The following is a 9,914-nucleotide window of genomic DNA, read 5'->3' as shown; positions in this document are numbered from 1 at the left end:
CAGAAGTGTAGCAGTAGATGGTAGATAACCTCTGGTGTATTCACAGATGCCGTGCAATACATATATACACATTATCACATTGATTTTCCTGTATGTGCCTTTATTGTCACTCCTCATTGCTGCAAATGATTAAATGAAGTAGCAGCAGTGAAAAACTACAAAAGCTTTCCATTTGGCACTATCTGTAACAGTAGCTAATCTGCTTGTGTCCATGAATATCCAACTCATCTTCTAGGAATTACCATTTCCCCATTTTGTAAAGGTCCCAGTGTTAATTGTCTTGTACAGAGTAACCACCTTTATTTTTTCTCTCTCTTTCTCTTGTTTTTTAGGTCCTGATTTGATGATTCAGTTTGTATCCACATGCACTTAGTGACAAATAACACTCTGCCTTAGCAGAAAATGTCTATTGAAGGGTTGCTGAGAGACTGGACATCAATCTAGGGAAGAAACACTACAAAAACTACAGAGCCCACCTGCAGTGTAAAGAAAAAAAAAAAAAGAAACCAACCTAAATTCTAAAGTACACATCTATGCTGTATAATCATGATAAGAGATTTTCCTTGAGTTCAAATATGTCAACACTGAAATAGGATATTTTTGCTTCTTAAATGAGTCAAATACAAGTGACTGAAATTAATTGAAAGATTTCCACTTGCTGTGATAAAATGTGACCATTATGTGGGAAATTTAAATTGAAAAATATGAGTTTTAAAGCATAACATCTGCATTCTTCATGCCGCATACTAATGAAATTATATATTGTTAATTTGTCAAACAGTTTTATATAGTTTGGATTTCTTTTGTTTCCAGTTTGTTTTTTAACATAGAAACTCACAAAAGAATAGAACAAATGGAGAAAATAAAGACATTTCTACAATTACATCAATCTACCATTTGACAATAAAATTTTAACTTTTCATACCATTTTTATCTGATATGTTTCTGTATCTTGCAGCTTGCCTGGTCTTTGGAAGTTCCTTCAACAATGAGTGGATAGAACAAAACTACTGAAGACTCCACCCTGCTAAGAGTGGTGGTGAAAGTGTATCCTTGACACCTCTTCCTGTCCTTACAGTACTGTCCTTGTTATGTATTGTTACGAATGCTTTTAGCACTGCTGTAGTGATTCCAGGTCTGCTGTAGTGCAGTATAGACCCAGGGCATTGGGACAGGGGAAAAGAAGGAAAAGCTTTTGGGATGAGTCATCCATAGGGTAACAGAGCTGGAGAAGGAACAAGAAGGACAGAGAGAAAAGACTAGTGGCAGAGTACTCTGAGGGTGGCAATGTAAAGAACAAGGCTATTAATAACAAGAAACACATGTAGGGTGTGGGCTGGAAGATGGCAGATCCCAGCATTCCAATCAGCAAGCTCATCCTACTGCTCCCTGAAAACCTCCTTCCTTATCCAAAGGATGCAGAGCCAAACTACCATCCCACTTATGTTCCTTCTTTGCAGAACTACCTGTGAAAACACAGACTTCCACAGGAAACACAAGTTGCTTCACTGCTCCTCCACTTGTATCTGCACACAGACTTTTTCCTAGGAGCCACCACTGGTAGAGAGCTGGGTGTTGCATGAAGGACATCAGCTGGTGGCACAGCTTTTCATGCTCCATGCTTGCAATCCCAGAAAGAAAGTCATAGAGGACAGAGGGCTATAGTGAGGGAGTTCATGAAAGACTAACTTGTTCTCCTGAAATATATTTTGAAGGTACTCCTGAAATGGCAGAAATGTATCTGTTAACATAAATGCTACTGAGTAATCAGAGACTAAAGCAGTCTACAGGATTCTTGTTTATTGCTTCTGAATATCAAGTTCTGCTGTGAGTCCCTTAACCTGAACACTAAGACTGAGGTTCAACTAAGTCCCAGGAAATTTCTTTAGTGATCAGCTCTGAAACAGTCCTGAGAATCACAAGGCACTTTCAAATTTCCGGCAAACTTTAATCTGGTTCACTAAAGAGCTAAGAATCATCATTAGGAGAGCCAGACTCTAGTTTGACAAAGCCCTGAGTCAGTACCCCAAACCAGAAGTTTAACCCACACAGCATTAGGTTAAAAACACACCAATGCAAAATTTTAATGCTCACTCTAGCTTGGTTCTTGAACTACTTTCCTCCCATATGTCTTCTAGACTTCCCAGACAAACAAATTGAATCTGAACTCATTCCCACCTTCACTGTAGTCCTTTTGCCATGCAGATCAGGCATCTTCTGCTCTCATCCAAGAACTGCATCACTTCTGGCCTGCTTCTTGCAGCCCCCATACCTAGACACCCTCCACATCAAATTTATCCTGGCCTTACCTCTAAATTTTCCAGTACTAAAAGTGAAGGTGTTGACAGATTCCCCATTTGCTTCCAAGGCCTGATGCTGAGGAGTGAAAGGGACTAGCAAACAGAACCTGATTATTTTTCAGAAGAGAAATCAAGAAGAATAATAATGATGACTTCCTGAAGTACTGGATCCTCTCTCCCTCCAAATTTTTGGTGTATTTCTTGGGAAAATGGTGACAACTATTTCTGCGAAGCCATAGTTCTATTGTAGACATAGCAAGAGACTGGACAAGTCAGTAATATGTATAGCAGTGGAGCAGTAAAACTCACAATAAAATCCTAAGATAATCAGAGTCACATTAAAAATTACAATTGAGGGGGCCAACTAAGAAACCCAAGAAACTAACTGCAAAAGAAAGATAACTAGCACTTGGTTCGATAGAAGTGTAGTCTTGATTTATTTTGAAGCTTGGGACTCTTAAAAACTATTTTGTGTTGATCACCTCCATGCTGTTCACTTTGGGACTGCTGTCCAGCTCAGACATGACCCTCAGCAGGAAGCAGTCAGATAGACTGAAAATAAGATCCAATCATGTTCCTCAAACTGTGCAATCAATGCGCAATATTGCCAACACAGTCACACAACAATTACAGTTCTTTTGTTTTCCCGGTGTTTTACTTGCCTGCAGCTGATGTAGAAGACATTTATTCATAAATCATTGAAGTCCATCCTGTGGACAGTATTTGCCATCAAACATAAAACTGATAATATAACCCACTCTCTGTACCACCCCAGTGTTAAGCTAATGCCCCTCTTAAGCTTCTCTGAAATTCAGAGCTTTTGCACACAAAGAAATAATTTACATTCACAGTGCCCACAGAACTTCAATCCAATCTACTATTTCCCAGATATGAAATAAAGCCATTTTAGTCACAATTTAGTGTTTAATCCAAACTGTAATTACACCATCTTTTAAACAGAACTGAAGTTATTTAACTAAAAATGGTCTTTATTACATGTTTATGTTTTCCCTCCTAGTATTACAGAAAACTGTAGCAGGGAGAAAGCCATATTATCATGGCTCGTCTAAATACTAAACAAAAATGTAAATATTCAGTATGATGTGCAGGTAATTAGTAGTAGCTTTAGCACTAATGGGACTTGCACTGCTAATTCTCCACATAGCTAGATGAACATGTATCCCAAAGTACTTATCAAGGAAACCAAATTTTCAACCACATTCTAAAGTAAAATAGGCTTCAGAGGCTTTATTTCTCTGAGACAAAGCTTTAAAGTAGGTTTGTCTCTACAAGACTGAGCTTCAGGACTTCATACTCTTACTGTCATACTAAAAGAAAATAGAAAAAGATTTAAAGATTATTTATAAAAAGAATTCTTACTATGGAATCAAGTGTCTTTGCATATCTGTTTATGCAGTATCTTCAGTCTCTACTGTTAGACAAGTTCAGCATGTCACAGTTTTAGTTCATACAGAACTAAATATGAAGAAATATGAAGTAATGAAAAGATTTCACAACTGAGTTGATACCCTTCAGCTTTGCATCTTTGATGATAGATTATTGATTTTCTTTTTTGATTAGTATTGATGAGCATTTCTGCAATAAAACAGTCTATCAGGGAAGAAAGAAACAAGTTTGAAATGTGAACTTAAGCCATTTGTCTCATGCCATCACCCCCCTTCATGGCTTAGATACATCTATGACCTATGAGGAAACAGGAGACAGTGAAGGAGTTAATTGTGACTACCTTCTCATTTTGTGTCTTTCAGAGAAAAGGGTCTGACTTCTGCTAGAAGCAAATTAAACTTTTCAAGATAATACCAGCAAGCATCACTGTAAAGATCCAGGTTATGAGGGGTTCCTTTGTTGTAAAGAATTTGATGATTCTGGAAAATGTGTAAGACAGAAATAATCAAAACAGCACCAGGCCAAAGAAGTTTCTCATTTGAGAAAGTATATTTTATGACATATTTTATCTTGCTAAAATAATTTCTCAGTCACATTTAAAATTGTATACCACTTGCCATGTATTAGAAATGACAGATACTTTCTAGCAATAGATTTTGAACTATACCTCACCCATTCCTTCTCTTCACTTCTGACTCAGCCTGACTTTCTTGTGAGTGGAAGTATTCTTCTTTTGTTTTATTCATTATGTTGCCTTCAGTCATTTTCAGTGCAACTGTGTGGCCCATTGCTAAGGTAAGAAGCCAACCATTTTGTTGGCCGTTACCATTCAAAGTAAGACTTTGAGATTAGAATGAAGACTTGCAGTTAAACTTCTCATACATGGTTTAAAAAAAAAAAAAAAAAAAAAAGAGACAGATATATCAAATGCTAGGAACTCTTAGTAGAGTAATAAGCAACAAAATGGAAAACACAATTATAACCTTGCATAAATATGCAAGGTTATTTGCCCACAAAATGAATACTGTGTGCAGCTCTGGTATCTTCACCTCACTAAAAACCAACAACAACAACAACAACAACAACAACAACAACAACAACAAACACCCAGAGAAAAACTACAAGGATGATGAAAGTTATTGAATACATTGACCACAAGGAGTGGTTGAGACTAAGAAAAGGCAATACAGAACAGAAATCAGGTCATTGGAGCAATGAGTAGCAAGAGGAAGTTGGACAGCAATGAACTCTCAGAAGAATCAGTTTGTTTATACAGACAGCAGCAGACCTGTGAAAATCTTTGCCAAAGGACTTTTCTGCTCAAAAGAGCCTTACTCTCTAGGGAAGATTGGTTGAGCATTTGGAAGAGAGATCCACTGAGATTACTGATAATCCAAACCAATTCTGGTTCAGGAAGCCCCCCCAAAAAAGGTGAAGGCTGGGAGAATATGGAGGAGGAACTAGCACATACGCTTTCTTCCTCTGACCTCACCGTGCACTTGCGGCCACTGCTGGAGACAATCCAAGACTCTGTGGCACACAAGGCCTTTGAATCAGGAGTGTCATTAATATAGCTCATTGTGCTGACAGGTAAATTCCTGATCAACGTGATGTCAGCTTGATGGCCTTAAACCGTAGGAGGGTTGATTTAGATTAGAAATTAGGAAGAAATTATTTTCTGTGAGGGTTGTGAGGCACTCAGGTTGTCCAGAGAAATTGTTGACGCCCCACCCCTGGAAGTGTTCAAGACCATATTGGATGGAGGTCTAAGCAATCTGCTGTAGTGAAAGGTTCCTTGCTCCCTCGTTTATTCACCTCTCAGCACAAGGAACCACTTAGCTGAACAATGGTTTTTTTTTGTTATCGCAAAAGGCAAAGACAACTCTAAAAATCTTAAAAGTAAGTATGTAGCATCAAGTCAGTGGAAAAGGACCCTAAATGAATGTAAGTATTCTAAATTTTTTTTCCTCAAATTCCCTGAAGGTTTTATTGAACAGGCAGTTGCTCATGATCTGCACATGTTAGAGAAACAGCAGAATCAGAAACACATTCCTAACTAAGCAAGAAAAATTAAAAATGGCTTTTAAATATACTTTAATATAAATTGATTAAGAATGTAAGATGATGATATTACACCTCTGGTTCTGCAGTTAGAAGACATCCTGAATCCTTCTTTCATGGCTGAATGGTTTCAGAAAAGGAATGCCTGGATGGATGGATCAATGTTTGTTCAGTTGATTTGCCATTTTCTATTTTTTATCCCTGAATATAGTTAGGATTTTTTTTCCTTTTGACTTAGGAAGTATTGGAACCTTGACAAATAATTAAATTCTCACCATGCTGATTTTAATGGAAATGTTACCATTGTCTTGACTGGCACTAAGATTTGATAGAGAATTTCTAAGGTCTTGAATAAAAACCCAAGGAAATAGACCAACTTCCTTTAGTTTTGGTAAAACTGCCTTGTGAAGAAACTCCTTTTTTTTTAACTGGAGTGACTTGTTGGAATTTAGCTTAAGATGATGCAAATACAATCCAGTACAAAGAGACAAATGTGCACAAAAGACATTCCCACAGAAAGCTTTTCAGCTGAGTGAGCTCAACCTTCTTCTGAAACAAAAAGGTGCTTAGGTGACCTAACAAACAAAACTGTGAGTATCCATAAACCATTGCTACAGCACATGCTGAAAGCTGGTCAGTAGTTCTGAGTGGGGGAAATCCTCTTCAGTGGGAACAAGAAGACATTGGGAAGAAAACACCAAACATAGGTTTTAATGAAGTTCTAGTCATGTGTGAGTTCCCAGGTATGGCCATAATGCCAGCAGCACATTTTTTAGTGTTTTACCTCCTTTGATTATGCCAGCAGTGGATAGCTAAGGCACTCCAGGCAGAGTGCTGCAGGTGCACATTCCCTAAGGGCCAGCAACACGAGCTTGTTTCACCCTGCTCTTGTCGGAAGGGAGGTCCTACTGCAGACCAGGCATTGTAGACAGTCTCTATACCCACCATCCTCTCTGTACAGGCTTTCCTGTATGACCCTTGCAGGGGTAGATCTGTGGCAGGTACTATAAACCATTCCTGCACCAAGGTCACACTGTGAGACCTGTGAATATGCTGGAAAAGACCCAAATATCCAGCGCAACCTTCTATCAAAATAGAATCTGCTTTCCCCTAATTTCTTTCTCTCCTACTTTTATACCCTATGCAGCATTACTGCTACTGCAAATACGATAAACCTCTCCTGTTTCACTCCCGTTTGAGACCCCTGCTTTTTGTAGTACAATACAAATGATTCTCAACCAAATCTGAGATGGCTTTGCCAAAAAGTACACAGAAAGAACTTTGGATCAGAATTCTAACAAATGTCAAAAACTATAGCCTAACTTTTTCCAGCAGGAGGAAACAGTTTACCCCCAAATTAAACCCCAGTATTTTGCTTACATTAAGAATATGGTTTTGTAAAATACTGCCACATATTCCAGCGAGAACATCCCTCAATCAAGAATTATGGAAAGAGTTTGATTGTTTTTCCAAGGATGTATGTTAAAAGGGGATCTTGTTTCAAAGAAGCTCATGCTCCTGAAAGACTGTGAGAGAGAGCAGTGTTCACTGTAGCACAGTAAGGGCTGCTTTCCATGACACAGTGGAAACTTTATGAATGGTTTTTGCCAGCACAAGCTGTTTGACACTGAAATCAGTGTATCTATAGTAATAATGTTGAAAAAGGCAACAGAATTTTGAAACGCTTTACTGGAAAAAGATACATCTTTGGGAACATAATGTAAGCATCTTGGAAGTTCTGTGTCTATTGAGCAACACCCACTGAAATATCCCCAGCATGAGTTATCTGAGAGTCTGTGTGTAAGGAAAGATTGCTGGGAATAGAGCTACGCATGTTAAATTAATTGCCCATTCTGAATCCATGTATCTGAAAACTATGAATGATCTCATGTGGAAAAAGAAACAGAAAATGCTGCAAGCTTTTCCTCAGTCAGATGTACAACAAAGTTCTGAGCCTTTCTAGGATTCCCTATTATTTTCTCCTACATATTTACTGGTGGTACAAAACAGTTTGGTAACTATATAGGGATGCACACAGTCATCAGATCTGTAAGACACCACTCAGAATTGAGCACTGACTTGCAATGAAAGTCTGAGTCTCTCTGTAATTCAGGAAGTTCAGCTCTATCTACACTTTTTTTTTTTTTTTTCCCTGAGATATCTTTTGCCATCAGAGGTAGTATTTTCCCAGACCTGAAGGTGGAACTCTTGTTCCTTTGATGATCTTTGCATGAGTGACATAGCATTTTGTATTGTCATTTTTAGCTCGAGGAGATTTGGACTTCTCTGAAGTCACTGCTGGGCTGTATGGAAAATGGCATTAGCCCTGGTAGAAGAACTAGATAGTCAGGCATGAACATCATATTCACAATGAAATGTGCCAGTTCTTCAGATGTTGCCTGTTAGAACTCACACACACAAAAAAATCTTTCCTTTTGGAAATATTGTGATCCTCTTCCTTCTTTTGCTGCTATACAAGTAGACTTCTTGGACTTCTTGTTTTTTTCTGGAGTCATCAAGTGTAAGGAAAAGATTGGCTGCGTATAACCTGTGGTTGGGCTACATCCATACTGAACCAATGTATTCTGTTGTTTATGCTTTAACTACAGTGTATCTTTGGGAAAAATCTCCATGTTTTTACTGACAATTCTGCATTGTTTCAAAGCAGCTTCACAGACAATTTGATCCTATAGCAAACTAAGATATGTCACATTTCTAGTCTCATTTTTAGTCTAGTTTTGCTTTCAGAGTTTTGTAATTTTCTGAAAACCAACACTTCTCCTCAAATATCTCTAAGTACTACTTAGACAAGTACCACTATTAGTACTACTAATTCTATGATTCTGTGAACTACACAGAACTAGCACTTCTCACTGTATTTATGAGAATAGCATACTGCTTCACATCAGATGGAAGCTATTATTTCATCATTACCACCGTTATCTACCGAAGTTAAATCCAAACACATTTAATCAAATATTTTTCATAAAAATATGTTGACTGGCATTTAATTATTGGCATTTAATGACTATCCAAGGTCATCAGTTCCACGATTCTGCTCCTAATCTGAGTCAAACTGTGAAACTGCTAGCCTGTGTCATCCTCCTTAACATTTTTAAAATATATGTTCAATTTAAGCTTTTTATTTTAGTACCCTGGCATTCCTCAGTATTCCATTGCCATTTCAGAAGCTGCAATGTACTGTGAACAACAGAACTAATGAAGACATGGGATTCTGTTAATTTTGATTCTTCAGCACTTAAATAGGCTTAATTATAACTAAAATTTATTCTCCACTAGCCCTCTGAAAACCCTATCAAGAAGTCTGGAACTGGGTCTACATAAAGGGGATGGCTAATATATGCACACTGACTGGCTGCTTGTTGCTACAAAAATGTGTAAGAGCTGAGCTTTTTGCTTACTATTCCTTCATTAAGGAAACAAATTTAGGTTTATTTCCTCAGTGACACATCAATGTCCACAAAACTTACAGGACCATAATGACTTCCTCCAAATTAGATTGGAGCTGGCCAAAAAAGTCATGGAACAACAGATGAACAGATAACATAAATCTTGTTTAGAAGATGACAATCAACGTACATTCATATTTGTTACTCTGGAGATCTTTCTTAACTTTGTTTTATTAATGTTTAGCTAAGAAATGGTCTAATGCTGACGTAACACGGTTGCTCTACAGATATTACCAGGTAGCCAGACAGTTTTACACTTCGATTCAGATGTGATAAATTGATCAGAAGTGGTACCAAGCTGCCCTCAGAGGTTCTGCCCCACCAGTCCCAGAGGTGCGGGCACGCCTACAGGGGCAGATGCTCTGCCAGCCGGGGGATGTGGTGTCGGGGTAGGATCCAATAATCAGTGTGTCAGGCACAAACAGGTTACACTTGTTTTCAAAACATATTAGTGCTATGGCCTGAAGTTGTGTCAGGGGAGGTTTGGGCAGGATATCAGGAAAAGGCTCTCCACCCAGAGGTGTCTGGGCCCTGGAGCAGGCTCCCCAGGGAAGTGGTCGCAGCACCACGACTGACAGAGTTCCTTCCAGGAGCGTCCGGACATCGCTCTCGGGCACTTGGGGTGCTCTTGGGGATGGTGCTGTGCAGGGCGGGAGCTGGACTCCATCACCCTTGT

Source organism: Onychostruthus taczanowskii, unplaced genomic scaffold (assembly GCF_017590055.1).
Source record: "Onychostruthus taczanowskii isolate IOZ18803 unplaced genomic scaffold, ASM1759005v1 scaffold29, whole genome shotgun sequence".
Taxonomy (NCBI): Eukaryota; Metazoa; Chordata; class Aves; order Passeriformes; family Passeridae; genus Onychostruthus; species Onychostruthus taczanowskii.
This window is presented reverse-complemented; position numbering follows the sequence as displayed.